A 16194-nucleotide genomic window follows, 5' to 3' on the forward strand; every position below is an offset into this window, starting at 1 on the left:
TGAAGTCATCATTTTTAATAGTTGAGTAATACTCCATTGTGTAAATAAACCATATTTTCTGTATCTATTTCTGTGTTAAAGGACATCTATGTTCTTTCCAGCTTCTGGCTATTATAAATAAGGCTGCTATGAATATAGTGGAGCATGTGTCCTTGTTATATGTTGGAGCATTGTTTGGGTATATTCCCAGGAGAGGTATGGATCCGCAGGTAGTCCTATGTCCAATTTTCTGATGAACCTCCAGACTTATTTCTAGAATGGTTGTACCAGCTTGCAATTCCATCAACAGTGGGGGAGTGTTCCTCTTTCTCTACATTCTCACCAGCACCTGTTTTCACCTGAGTTTTTGAATTTAGCCATTCTCACTGGTGTGAGGTGGAGTCTCAGGGTTGATTTGATTTACATTTCCCTGATGACTAAGGATGTAGAACATTTCTTTCGTCCATTCTCAGCCATTTGACATTCCTCAGTTGAGAATTCTTTGTTTAGCTCTGTACCCCATTTTAATAGGTTTATTGGATTCTCTGGAGTCTAATTTCTTGAGTTCTCTGTATATATTGGATATTAGCTCTCTATCAGATGTAGAATTGGTAAAGATCTTTTCCCAATCTGTTGGTTGCCATTTTGTCCTAATGACAGTGTCCTTTGCCTTACAAAAGCTTTGCAATTATATGAAGTCCCATTTGTCAATTCTTGATCTTAGCACATAAGCCACTGGTGTTTTGTTCAGGAAATTTTCCCCGGTGCCCATATGTTCCAGGTTCTTCTCCACTTTTTCTTCTACTAGATGGAATGTATCTGGTTTTATGTGGAGGCCTTGATCCACTTAGACTTGAGCTTTGTACAAGGTGATACGAATGAATCACTTGTATTCTTTTACATTTTGACCTCCACTTGAATCAGCACCATTTCTTGAAAATGCTGCCTTTTTTCCATTGGATGGTTTTAGCTCCTTTGTCAAAGACCAAGTGACCATAGGTGTGTGGGTTTATTTCTGGGTCTTCAGTTCTATTCCGTTGATCTACCTGCCTATCAGTATTAATACCATGTAGTTTTTATCACTGTTGCTCTGTAATACTGCTTGAGTTCAGGGATGGTGATTCCCTCCAAAGTTCTTTTATTGTTGAGGACAGTTTTTGCTATCCTGGGTTATTTTGTTATTTCAAATGAATTTGCAAATTGCTCTTTCTGATTCTATGAAGAACTGAGTTGGAATTTTATGGGGATTGCATTGAATCTATAGATTGCTTTTGGCAAAATGGCCATTTTTACTATATTAATCCTGCCAATTCATGATCATAGATCTTCCCTCTTCTGAGATCTTCTTCAATTTCTTTCTTCAGAGACTTGAAGTTCTTGTCATACAGATCTTTCACTTGCTTGGTTAGAGTCACAATGAGGTACTTTATGTTATTTGGGACTATTGTGAAGGGTGTCATTTCCCTAATTTCTTTCTCAGTCTGTTTATCCTTTGAGTAGAGGCAGGCTACTGATTTGAGTTAAGATTATACCCAGCCACTTTGCTGAAGTTGTTTATTAGGCTTAGTAGTTCTCTGGTGGAGCAATTGGGGTCATTTATATATGCTATCATATAGCATATATAAATAGTAGATGTCTACAAATAGTGATATTTGACTTCTTCCTTTGCAATTTTTATCCCTTTGTCCTCCATTTGTTGTCTGATTGCTCTGTCTAGGAATTTGAGTACTATATTGAATAAGTAGGGCGACAGCGGGCAGCCTTGTCTAGTCCCCGATTTCAGTGGGGTTGCTCCAAATTTCTCTCTATTTAGTTTGATGTTGGCTACTGGTTTTCTGTTCATTGCTTTTACTGTGCTTATATATGGGCCTTGAATTCCTGATTTTTCTAAGACTTTTTTTTCTTTCCATCTTTATTAAATTGGGTATTTCTTATTTACATTTCAAATGTTATTCCCTTTCTCGGTTTCCATGCCAACATCCCTCTCCCCTTCTATATGGGTGTTCCCCTCCCAATCCTCCTCCCATTACTGCCCTCCTTCCAAGAATCCCATTCACTGGGGGTCCAGCCTTGGCAAGACAAAGGGCTTCCCCTTCCAGTGGTGCCCTTACTAGGCTATTCATTGCTACCTATGCAGTTGGAGCCCAGGGTCAGTCCATGTATAGTCTTTGGGTAGTGGCTTAGTCCCTGGAAGTTCTGTTTGGTTGGCATTGTTCGTATGGGGTCTCAAGTCCCTTCAGCTCTTTCAGTCCTTTCTCTGATTCCTTCAACAGGGGTCCCGTTCTCAGTTCAGTGGTTTGCTGCTGCTGAAGGGCTGTGAATTTTTTTCAAATGTTTTCTCAGCATCAAATATGATGATCATGTGTACTTTTTTTCTTTGAGTTTGTTTATATAGTAGATTACATTGATGGATTTCCATATAATGAACGATCCCTACTTTCTTAGGATGAAGCCTACTTGATCATGATGGATGATCGTTTTGATGTGCTCTTAGATTCGGCTTGTAAGAATTTATTGAGTATTTTTGTGTCAATATTCATAAGGGAAATTGGTCTGAAGTTCTCTTTCTTTGTTGGATCTTTTTGTGATTTAGGTATAAGCATAACTGTGGCTTCATTGAAGAAATTGGGTAGTGTTCCTTCTGTTTCAATTTTATGGAATAGTTTGGATATTATTGGTATTAGGTCTTCTATGAAGGTATGATAGAATTCTACACTAAACCCATCTGGTCCTGGACTTTTTTTTCTGTTGGGAGACTTTAATGGGTGCTTCTATTTCTTTAGGAGTTATGGGACTGTTTAGATAGCTTATCTGTTCCTGATTTAACATTGGTACCTGGTATCTGTCTAGAAAAGTATCCATTTTGTCCAGATTTTTCAGTTTGTTGAGTAAAGGCTTTTGTAGTAGGATCTGATGATTCCTTCAAAACCTCAGTTTCTGTTATGTCTCCCTGTTCACTTCTGATTTTGTTAATTTGGATACTGTCTCTTTGTGTTCCCTCTGGTTAGTCTGGCTAAGGGTTTATTTATCTTGTTGATTTTCTCAAAGAATCAGCTCCTGGTTTTGTTGATTCTTTGTATAGATCTTTTTGTTTCTACTTGGTTGATGTCAGCCCTGAGTTTACTTCCTGCTGTCTACTCCTCTTGGGTGTATTTGCTTCTTTTTGTTCTAGAGCTTTTAGGTGTGCTACCAAGCTTCTATTGTATGCTCTCTCCAGTCTCTTTTTGGAAGCACTTAGAGCTATGAGTTTTCCTCTTAGCACTGCTGTCATTGTGTCCCCTGAGTTTGGTATGCTGTGCTTTCATTTTCATTAAATTCTGAAAAGTCTTTAATTTCTTTATTTCTTCATTGATTGAGTTATCATTGAGTAGAATATTTTTCAGCTTCCTTACCTTGTTATCTCACCTCTCATTTTTAGAGGCTTCATGTATGTTTATTTTTCAAGGGTCTTTCTTTCACAAAGTCATATGAAGTTCTTTGCAACAGACTGTGATCTTCCCATAGGTTCCCTGGATCAGACTTCCTGATCTGAACTTCCTTCCATGATATTTTCAAAATATTTTCTTAAAATATAACCTCATGTGGATTCCAGCATCAATATCCTGATGGGTTGTCTGTTACTTCCAGGGCATGTGAAAACTATTGTACTTGCTTTGACCTATCCTCAATTTTTTTCCTCAAGTTAGAAACAAAACAATATTATTGATAGCTTTCTCTCTCTGAACTCAAAAGCTGGACTAAAAGAATCCATTTTAAACTAGCAAAGATGACAAGGAGTTTTACTAATTTATGCGATTCAGTTTCCACGGCTATGTACTTACCACAACATTGCAAACATCTCCAGAAAATGAAAGTGGTGGTAAATGGTACACGTGTTCAGGGAGGTTTCCCTGCAGGAGTTGGCCTTCCAGTTGCCTAAGGCAGATCTTAACAAGACCACCCTAGGAGCTTTGGGGGCATTTAGCACAGCAATGAAAACCCAATGGTCTCTTTTCCCCTTGTGTTGTTCCTTTTGTTTGAATTGGGGCCTTTTGTACTAAGATGGACAAAAGGCTTGTCTTACCAGCTCAATTTAAGAGTGACTTCTCATCATTTCATTTTCTCATTGGTAAAGTGAGATATCTGGTCTGTGAAATCAATTGCTTCCAAGACTCATTTGGCCAAGAGTTCTGTCAATGAGCCCAATTGAGCTAAACTGGTGGCCCAGGGATCTCCAGAATTCTTCTATTCCAACACGTTCTGAGGCCCTTTTCTGAGGTTACAGAAGGACTACCATGCATAGCTCTTTTGATTCACTTTGGCATGTTTGTGCATCAAGCACTTTCTGAGCCACCTTCTCAGTACCAAAGTGTCTTTTTAATCTTTAGTGTGATATACCATTATGAACTGTACCTTGCATGGCTTGGGACAGAACTTATTAAGACATCCTTGGAATGGAAAAAAAAAAGAAAAACATACAAACTTATGGTAAAGCTATATTCATGTTTAGAAACCACAGCAGCATGAGATATCAGCTTACTGTATTCAGTGAACAAGGAAGCAGCATTTTTGCGTATATCTGAACAAGGGGTTGGGGTAATTAGATGCAAATAAAGAGGCAAGGCTTATGCATTTCAGCTGAATCAAGGAGACTGAGTTGACAAATCTCCGTAGGTGCAGTCTCTGAGGAGGAACAGCCTGCAGGCTCTAATCATCAGAGTATGAAGGTAATGGTGCAGGTTTTCTGTGCACACTCTGAAACACTCTGATCTGTGAGGAGAGCTTTGCTGCTTCCCTCTGAGCATAATAGGGTTAGGACTGGGAGCCTTGCTATCTTTCCATGTCTCTGAGTCTTTGGAGTCATTGGATTTGGCCTTGCCCACATCACCAACACAAATAAAATTACCTCAAGATACCCTTAGGCAGGGGTTCCTCTGCTCCCCACAATCAACCTTCTTCAGCTTTCATTCAAACATCCAACCAGCAAGAGTTGCACCACTCAATAGACAGGAAATGCGTAAAATCTATTTCTCTTGGATGATAAGAGAGTGTTCAGTATGAGATAAAATTGGGGAAATACTGCTAAGAAATAAAGAATATCTTGATTCTTGTTAGTATTCTTCCTTAAAATAAAATTACAAGTGAGAAAAATTATGAATGGTCCATTTATTTCAGTAGATAAAAGGGATCTACAGCAGACAACATATGTACAGACATTCTTACAACATTCCAAGAAGAAAGCCAAGGTTTTTTCATATTTCAAACCAGACATTTTAGATTTTTGTCTTAAGTAAAAACACAAAAAGACCATATACATTTATAATTGTTCTTATGTTCTTATCACATCATGAATAATGTTTTTTTATCTTTACATTATAAATTCATTCTATATTTACATTTTTTCCTACTTAGAGTTATTATTACTACAATGAAACACAATGACCAAAGCAACTTGGGGAGGAAAGACATAATTAGGCTTACACTTCCACAACACTGTTCATTCTCGAAGGAAGCCAGGACAGAAACTTGAGCAGGACAGCAACCTGGAAGAAAGAGTTGATACAGAGACCATGGAGGAATGTTTCTTACTAGCTTGCTCTCCATGGCTTGCCCAGCCTGCTTTCTTATAGAATCCAAGACTGCCATATAAGGGATGGCCCCGCCCACCATGAGCTGTGGTCTCTCCATCTGTCATTAATTAAGAAAATACTCTACAAACTTGCCTGACGCTTAGACCTTATGGAGGCATGTTCGAAATTGGGGTTCCTTCTTCTCTCTGATGATTCACCATGTGTCACATTGATGTAACCACCCCCCCACACGCACAATCATATAAAACATAATTTATTCCAATTGTATAACTATGCTACTAATTGTTAGGCTGGAACCTTTGCTCACTCCGTTCACAAATCTGCCCTCCTTCCCTAACATATAATTACTCCTCATCTCCCAGTTTGCGGCAGCCCACCGAAGAGTGCCCTCCCAGGGGCTCAGCTTTTCACCATGTATGATCACAATCCCTGCTCCTGGCCCACAATCCTCCTCACCTAAAGTCTATAACTCCTCCTCCCCCCCGTGCTTTAGCCTTGATGGGTGACTTCACTGACCTCCACCTGCGAGATTGGTGAACTGACCCAAGACCTGCCTCCTAGTAAAATTGCCTTTATCTATTTTTTAGATATTTATTTATTTTATGTATATATCAGTACATTGTAACCATCAGACGTACCAGAAGAGAGCATTGGATCCCACGGCAGATTGTCTTGAGCCACCATGTGGTTATTGGGAATTGAACTCATGACCTCTGGAAGAGCAGTCAGCACTCTTAGCCACCAAGTCATCTCTCCAGCCCCATGCCTTTATCCACTTTTTAATCTGGTCTAATCTCAACTATGTCTGTGTCACTGAGGGAGAAAAAATGCCTATCAATAATAATATAAGCAGATAGGTATTTTATCATTAATTATTGAAGAGTTTTAGAAATTAAAATAAATTCAATATGAATATTCATTTTAGTTATATAACAAATAATTAACATATTTACATAGTTTATGCATGGGTGCTAAATTAATATTTTTATTAGGCCTAATATTTATGCATTTTAGCATCATATTTGATTATCACATCTACATATATTCATATATATGTCCAAAATTAATTAGGAAATTTGCTAATTATCTTCAGGATAATATAATATTTTCTATCTAAACCATTTATTCAGTTATAGAGAAAATTAATTTTGCTTACATTTTAGAAATTTAAAAACCATATTTCCTTTTTATTCTGCATTTGTAAGATGAGAAAATTCATTTACATAACTTCCTCATACCTTCACATTAGTTTAACAATGTAATATTATTCCTGTTAAATATTTTAGAAAGTTATAAAGTTTATAGGTTTTGGAAACACATGTGTCCCAACAAAATTATTTAATGTGTTAAACTAAGGTATCTGGGTCGTAATGTAGTCACAGTGGGCCTAGAGAATTCAACATGCAAGTTGTGAGAAACCTAAGTAAAAAAACCTAAGCGATCCCATGAAGACCTGTTGAGAGGTTGTGTCTCGACCAGGAATTGAAGCTGGTCTGAGAGTACAGTCTCTGGGAAAAATGTGGATTATCTAGTTTTCTAGTCAACAAATAAAACAGAATTGACACATTAAAAAAAATAAGGTTATCTGGTAATCACCCCAATTTTTTGGATCAAGCACTACATCTAATTAGATACATTAGTTCCTTGCCCCACATTCTTTCTTTTCCTCTCCATCTTAAAGTGCTTGCATTTATATATCATACACGGCCAGGCATAATTTATTCTAGGCCCTTGTAAATGAATCAGCTGCTTTGGGGTTTTACTTTGCAATCTTTTCAAAATCAGCTGCTGATGTAACAAGAGTCTTTGGTCTGTGGGAGAACAGTGGAAATGGCCTGTAGACATTTAGCTTCCTTGACTGGCTGGTGGCAATCTCGCAAGCCAAAGTCAGAACCCCTGACATAAGGTCACAGATAGTTATTCTGATAGTTAGTGATAGTTATTCCGGAGGAGACAGAACCATGGATAAATGTAAGGATAAGCAGAGAAGTAACCCAGGCTCCTTTTCATCAGAGTACGTGTTATGGGAAGGGTACATGAAAAGTAAAGACTTCAGGTTTACATGTTGACCGTGTACACTTCTGAGTGACCTTTGTAATAACACATTTGAGTCCCTGTTACACATTAGCATACGTATGTTTGCCTATAAATGCCTTTGTGTTCTTGTATTCAGGTAATGACTACCACTTCCTGAGTGTTTACTTTTATCATAGGCTACGTGACAACATTGAATCTAGCCAACTCATGGTATGTGTGAAGTAGATGGATACCCAATGCTTTATACTTCATTTTAACCACTGTCTCTATGTCTGGGTAAAAATCTGCATGTTTCTTCTGTTCACCAGAACACGGCAATAGTGATGCGATTCTGCCAATATAATAAACTTACATAGCTACACAATATACAAGAGTCCACATTTTTCCCTAAACTTGGATTGCTCTAGAGTCTGTCTGCATAAGCAGACTTATATAGAATGTAGCAGGGTGGTCCCTGGGAGGTAAAGACTGCTTAGTCAACGGCCCTGCAGGAAACCGTGGTGCTTGTTTTCCTAGCCCCTGGAATATGACTCCGACAAGTGAGTTTGGAAGTGAGACTTTTCCAGTTGACCTTCTCATGGAAACAGACATGGTGAGTGCTGTGTAATCCAAATGAATTATGCCTGGATTCCACACACAAACTGGGAAGTAAGAAACATACATTATTCTCAGCCACTAAATTATTGCATTCTTTAATAAGAGAAAAGAAAAAAAAACAGGTATCAGATTTTTCAAATTTTGTTTGTTTTATTTAGCTTCATCTGCCCAAGATCCTATTCAAACATCTACTTCACAGACTTGGGACCTAGCAGGTATACTGAGGCAAGCAATTAATAAGAAGGATGAGAAAATGATACAATCTACACACTCTTAGAAGGGAGTCAAACCAAACCCAGAATATATCTATGTGCCAAAGGTCTACAAAGGCTTAGCTACCTTTCCTCTAATGCACTAAGCTTTGAGAATGGCAAAGGGTGAGTTGTATTGCTCTAAAATATATAGTTTCAGGTTTTCTTTGGCATTCTGGTGCCTTGAGAATCACGTTTGTTTGACTTTTACATATCCAGTTACTTTCTGCAACATTTCAAGAACCAGAAAGTCTGATCAGAAGTCTGCTTAAGAAGGGACATATATATCTTTCTAAATTTAATATTTGAGAATTTTCTATAAGAGCATATATATGGACATCAATCAACCCTTATTTCTACCCTTTCAACTCACTGTTCTCTCTCTCTCTCTCTCTCTCTCTCTCTCTCTCTCTCTCTCTCTCTCTCTCATGTTTATAAAACTGTAGGCTTAAAATTTTCAAGCCCTGCTTTCAATAAGAATTTTTAAATGCTTTTACCTCCACCACTACCAGAGGTTTTGGAAAGAAAAGGGTTTATAGAGTAAAGGAGTATGTGGATCTGTTTAGGTCCACAAAATACTTCTTGGAGCAAACCCGATCTGTGTTGTCAGGATATCAGCAATCAGTTCACATGGATCAGTGGCAGTAGATTGATCCGCTTGAAAACTCTGCCAATGAGCCAGAATCCACTAAAAGCATAAGGAAGCTGCCAGAACATGATTAGAATTTTTTTTTGGTATATTTCCTTTATGAAGTCACAACAAATGATGATCAACAAAATGGTAAGGCATAACAATTCCACCCAGCAATGTCAGTGAAGACCAGCATCAGGAAAGCCCAGTGACGAATAGTAAAGAATGGCAAGGCATACCAACATTACCCAGCATCATCCAATGTCTGTTGGGTTATATTTATGTCCTTTCCAAACATCACATGTTCTTTCAAGCACCCTCTTTAGCAAAAGATTGTATAAGCTTTTTCCAGACTGCCTCCAAAAAACACCACATGTCTGTTCTTGTCAAAACACCCCCCCCCACATGTGTCTGCTTCAGCAAAAACTTCCTCTCCAGAGGAACATCAAATAATACAACCGAGTCTACAAAGAATCAGAAATTTCCATTTCATGAGACCTGTTCTTCTATAAGTAATTATAATCAAATGCCAACATATTCACACAAATATGCCAAATATGCATAAAGACTTGTTGTGTTAGGTCTAGTTAGTGAAGTTTGTTTGTACATGTGTTTACAGCTAACCACTTAGAATCAAACAATCTATTAGGGATATAATCCCTGGAGAAGGCTGATCCATCCACCACCACCAAGCCTGGCCCTCAAAAGCCATTGATAGCCTGTATATCTTTACCTAGGGTCAGGTACTAATGAAATTCCCCCACCCTGTGTTGGCATGTTTACTGATATTGTCATTGTATGGGTCTTGTTTAGGCAACCATATTGAAATTTGATGTGTACAGCATTCCTGTTATGTCTACAAGACAATCTCTTGGGACACATCCTAGTTTCTCTCCCTTGCAGTCTTTCCATCTGCTCCTCCAGATGAAGTTCACTTAGCCATAAGTGTGGCAACTGCATGATTTACTCATTAGGGCTGGGTAAGCCATGGTCACTGATGATTCTGATTGTGGATCCCGTAAATGGCTTGTTTGATGAAGGGTGAGAGCTACACTTAACTGTAGGTAATAGATGGCCATTAAACATACAGTAGAATTTCCCTCAGATAGTTATTGTAACTATTTTATTAATTATTAGTTTAGTCCCAAAAATGATTCAGATGACTAAAATCAATAACTGAGGAAAGGTATTCTCTTACTTTGGTCAAAGAAAACAACCGATTTTAGTTTCTATTGTACCTGAAAAATAAGAGACTACAATGACTTGCATGGGACAAATCAATTTATGTGTCATAGGACAATTGTGGGTAAACCGTTTTATCATTGTACATTTTCACTAACATAGTGTCTTAACTCTCTCAATGGGTTGCTGCTTATATTGTCACTTTTAATGAACTATTTTATTTACTGATTAATATTTATTCATAATGTTATATCATTTTTCTTAGTCTTCTGTGTGATGCTTTTTCCCATCTCTGGTAACAAACCTGCTGAGAGTTTCCATGGACAAACCTTTATATAGACACCTGGTTTCATTTCTGTTGTGAAATAACTGGATTTTGAAATTGTGAGGTCAAAGCAAAAAATATGATTTTATGATAAAGTAACATATAATTGTGGGAAAGTGTGTATCGTTTGACATTCTTACGATCAATGTAAGAGTGGTCTAGGCATTCTCTATGTTCTTCAGCACTCAGTATTGTAGTCTTCAATTTTAGGTTTTATGTGTGGCATCCCTGGGAGTGGCTATGTTGCAGCAACTAGTGCCTATGCAATAGCATCCATGATTGAGTCTGTGCAGCAGCATTTGTGTCACTGGCTGTGCACCAGTATCCATGATAGTAACTGTGTAGTACTTAGTCTAGTTTAAATTCAGTTCAATAATAGCTAATGATCCTAAAGATCGTCTCATATACCTGCTGGTGCCAGACATGTTTTTTAAACCTATGTGTTCCTTTAAATATTTTATGCAGAGGTAGGAGAGATAGTTGAGTGTTTATGAGCACTAGGAAGTGCTTTTGGAAAGAGGTTCAATTCCCATCATCTCCATGCTACCTCCAGCTGCAAGGGATCTAACTCCCTTTGCATGAAAGCACTCACTCATAAACAAAATGAATATAAATACAGTCTCAAAGTTTTGGTTTTTTACATTTTAGAAAAATAAAGATGGTAGACAATGCAGGAGCAGAGGCTACTGGAATCTTCCAGGAAGAAGTCACAGACACTTGGATAGCAGATGCCAGAAAATGTCACTGACAGCAGAAAATCTAGCACTGATTTCAAAGGAAAATAGAAGATAAATACAAATAAAAAACAAAGTAAAATACAATAAAAATTGTTGAGCAGAGCCAAAAAGTAACTCCAGAGGATAGGGACCAGACCTATTTGGGGAATGAGGAAAGCTACAGTAAGTTTACACCAGAACCAAAACTTAAGACAGGTAGACTCAGAAAACGCTGCCTAGATCTTCCAGTCACAGTTACAGTGAAGAACAGTTAATAGAAAGAGATGTGGGGATACATGCTGAGCATTAGCAACTGCATTGGCATGGGCTTGGGGTTTAGGAACCTCCCTTGGCACTCCACCAGAGCAGGGTCAGGAGGATACCTTCAAAAGAACCCTGTTGAGTTGCTGTCTTAGGAACCACAGTAGAAAATTACCTTCCTTGAGTTGCACATTCTAGGAATCCAGAGCAAATGCCATGGGTTCTGAAACTCACAACCAAAATGACTTTCATTATTGGGGAAGGAACTTCTTACTAGGATCATGCAGTTTTAAGCATGGTTGAAATTCTGGTTAGAGTCACACTGTTTGCAGGAAAATACAGATGAAGTTTCTGAATAAATTATAATATTGGGAAGAAATGGCAAAAGGGTATATATGACCAGTGTTTTCCTTCTGTCCAAAGATTTCCCAGAATATGACTGGCATCTATGAGCTCATGAAGGAACAGTTAGAGACTAAACTCGAGCTCTTACTCTGGTGAGAGATCAAGTTCAGAAACCTCACGTTCACCTGACCTTTTCCTTTATTTAAGGCTTAATGCCAATCACCAGGCTGTCTTCACATTACTCTATTGCCACCACTTCTGTAGTTCTCCTTTGCCTTCTGTCTTTTCTTATGAAAGACTGTCTGCCAAACCAGAGGTGTATCAATTGGAGGTCTCTCTTCCTCATCCTCAAGGAAGCAGGAATTATTTTAAGTTGTATGATTATATTTTATTTTTTCTTTTCATAATATTCTTTGATTATGTGGGGATTTCATATCATGAACCCTGACCACATTTATTTTCCCGTCCTCTATGATCCACTTCTCACCCTTATTATGACCTATCCCATGCCCCGAAAGGAGACAAACCTGAACAAATATAAAGCAAGCGCAATGTGTATTGTACACATTGGGACATGATCAAACCCTCGGTGGACAGCCACTTGAAGAAAACTCATTCCTTCCATTCCCACCATCCCACGAGAGTCCATCAGTTGTGGAGAGCTTGACTTCAGCATCTTCATTACAATTTTTAATAGTTTTGTCTAGGCTGTTACTTTTTCGGAGGTGGTGTAGAAGTAGGAGTTGTCACATAGGCCTTTATGTTCCTCTTTCTCAACTGAGAGTTTGCAGTCATCAATACTGTGGCAAAAGTAGCGTCCTTGCCCTTTACTGTCAGTTGGAACATGAGTCATGGATTTCTGTATGGTCTCCTGTATCAACACCCTCTTTCCTTTTATTTGACCTAGCCATAGCTCCCAGAATGCCCTTCTCTTGTTCTATTGTACTCCATTGCATTTGCCCTTTCCTCTGTAGTTGTCTTTGTTGCCTCAATAATAATCACGTATTCGTGCTGTTCCTCTTTGTTCCCATTCACAATCCCAATTACTAATATCTGAGTGCACAGAGTATTAACTACTCCTTCAAAATAATCTATTATTGAATTTTCATAGTGTGTGTGGAGGACATATGCTTTAATACAGATTGTTTCTGAGGTCAGCAGTCTCTTGGAAATCATACTGAAGATTGAGCCCAGGGTCCTGAGAATGTGGGCTAAGTTTCTGTACCCCAACTTCAGCAGATAATAATGACACCTCAACCATATTACAACCTGGTTCCACTTGTCCACTGCAAATGCTATGACTGAAGAAATAAAAGTTATTTGCAAATTTTATTATTCTGTGTATAAAATACCCTAAAAACCTCTAGAAGAAAACTTTGAGGTTTAGCCCCTTCTGCTAAGTAATAAGGCACAAAGTCAACCTACGAAAGTCAGAGGGATCAAAGGCACTGATGCACAGTTCTTGGTAATGTAAATTGGTCTAGCCATTCTAGAAGCCTTTTAAAACCCTAAAACTAACATTGCCAAGTGAACCACCAAACTAGTTGTGTATAAACCTGAACGATTATAAGGCAATGTATCACAAAGACACGACCAGATCAATATATCACATGCTTTTCCTAATTACTAATTCATAAAACCAACTTGGAATTCCAAGAAGAAAAGATAAAAATAATGCAGACCCCCAAGGAGTCCACCAGGGAATTTCTATGACTGAATACATGAAAGTTGTGGGATATAAAATTAACGTACCCAAATCATTACCTTCCTATATACCTATAGACCTATGTACAAGCATAGTGCAAAACAAATCAGGCAAAAATAATCTGATTCAAAGTAGCCTCAAAAATAATTAACAAAGTAAACATGACTAAGAAAGTTAGAGAATTCTATAATTAATACTTTGAAACATGAATAAAATAAATTGGCGATATTAAAAGATGAGTGGCCTGACCGTACTCATGGCTTGGGCAGATTAATATAGTTAAAATGACAAAATGAATAGGTTACAGATGAAACGCAATATCCACCAAATTCTACTGCCGTTCTTCACAGGAATAGAAAAACCATTCTTAAAAAATCATATGAAGCACAAAGGACTGTAGATATCCAAAGTGATCCTAACTGGAAACATCACCATACCTGATTTTAAGGTTACTCTACAGAAACAGAGCAATAAAACAGCAAGGTTCTGGTGCACTACAGACACAGAGATCACTTAAATGGGAAAAAAAATTCCATATGTATGTCATTACTGCTCAGAGGGTTCTAACCTGGGTGAGGGAGATGGCTACTCTTCTCCTCTGGTACTGTGTGTAGTGCCTTCCAGGACTTTGGACACCAGCGCATAGGGGTGAGAATTTCAGTTGAATGTCAGCTAAACTCCTCCATATTCTATGTAATATTATCATGTGGTCACTGCAGCGAAAGGATCTTACCAAAATGCTGTGGTGGTGAGTAATATTGGCAATAGCCTATAAGGGTTTACTTTGCTTTTTTTGTTGGGCATGTATGCATTTGGGAATGTGTGGAAGGTGTTTCCTTAAGACCCTACTAGGCTCAAGGAGTTGCAGCCCATTCCTGGTACTGGGTGTTTCATTTAAAAGTATACACTGTCTAGTTGCAGAGATTGTCTCCCCCACAACATAGTGACTTCATAATTCTTTTGACATATGTATATATTTTATATGTTTATATATTTTAAGAAGCTTTTGCAGTAGCAGGACTCAATAGTTATCTCCAATTGATAGCCACTTGTAAATGAAAATTAGTTCTCCCCAAGACAGTCCCTGGTAAAATGAACAACTCTTAAGGTTTGATGTCTCAATGCTGTCAGAACATTTTTTTAACCTCATCCGTTCATTAAACAATGAACTCAAGTGTAATTCTCAAGTTTCCATGTATTGTTGGATCTAATTTCATTTTCATACTGAGGGATGTAAGTTCAACCAGAACCAGTTGTTTAAAAATATTGTCTTTCCTCCAGGGTTCATTTGGATAATAGAGGTGCTTCTTTGTCAAAATTGGTGACTGAGGTGACTGAGGAGTCATTTCAGGTCATAAATTTTTTCAATTGATCAATGTACTGGCTTTTAATATCAAATATTGTTGATACTCCAGAAGTTCTTTTATTATTCAAGAAGTTTTAGCTATCCTGGTATTTTTGTGTTTTCATAAGAAGTTTAGGATATTTTTCGATTTCAATTATTTTCTGTGAGTAACTGTGTTGGGGTTTTGATGGGTATTATAATGTAGACTTCTTTTGGAAGGGTGGCCATACTCCCAAAACATGAGCATGGGAGGAGTTTTCATCTCTGATATTATCTTTAATTTATTTCCTCAGCGTCTAAAGGACTTTATTTCCCAATTATTTTACTTGCTTGGCTAGAGTTATCCCAAGAGGTTTTTGAAGCTCTTATGAATGGATTTTTTTTTCAGCATGATGATCATTTGCACAGACAGGACACTGACTTTTGTGTGTTAATTTTCTACCTCACTACCTTGACAAGAGGGTTCATTATATGTAGAAGTTTCTTGGTAGATATTTTAATGCATAAAATCATAACATATGCAAATAAGGATACTTTGAATTCTTCCTTTTGTATTTGTATCTACTTGAACTTCTTAAATTCAAGTAAAGTGTTCCAGCTAAGACTTCAAGTACTGCACTAAACGGGTGTGGAAAGAGTGAACATCCTTGTTTTGTTCCTCATGTTCATGGTTCTCTACATTCATAGTGATGGTAGTTAATGTCCTTGCTGTAGATAGCTTTTCTGCATTGTTGTATGGACCTCTATTTTTTGTCTGCACAGACTTTTATCATGAATAATTGTTGGATTTTGTCAAATGCCTTAACTATATCTAATGAGATGATCATGTGGTTTCTCTCCTTTAAATCTGCTTATGCAATAGATTATGCTTTTTGATTTATGTGTGCTTGGCCATCCCTGCATCTCCAGGTAATGCAGCTACAGAGAAAACTTTGGGTGCAAATATATAAATGGCTAACATATTAATGCTGGGCATTTAATGACAGAGAACACAAAACCAAAGGGTCTGTGAAATGAAATTCATTAATTTAGACAGCCAGTGTAGTATACATTCCGAATTAAATATATAGATCATCCCACTGCCTTGTTAAAGTCATGCTTTTAAAATGCTGTGGCTCTACCTATTACATAATTATTTAATATGAGGTTACATTATTTTTTGCCTCTGTAGAAATGTTATAACTTTAATTCAGTATTTGTTTTCTCTGATTTACAGCTAAAATAATGTAATATGTGAATGAATAAGAGCT

Source organism: Rattus norvegicus, chromosome 20 (assembly GCF_036323735.1).
Source record: "Rattus norvegicus strain BN/NHsdMcwi chromosome 20, GRCr8, whole genome shotgun sequence".
In the NCBI taxonomy this organism is placed as follows: domain Eukaryota; kingdom Metazoa; phylum Chordata; class Mammalia; order Rodentia; family Muridae; genus Rattus; species Rattus norvegicus.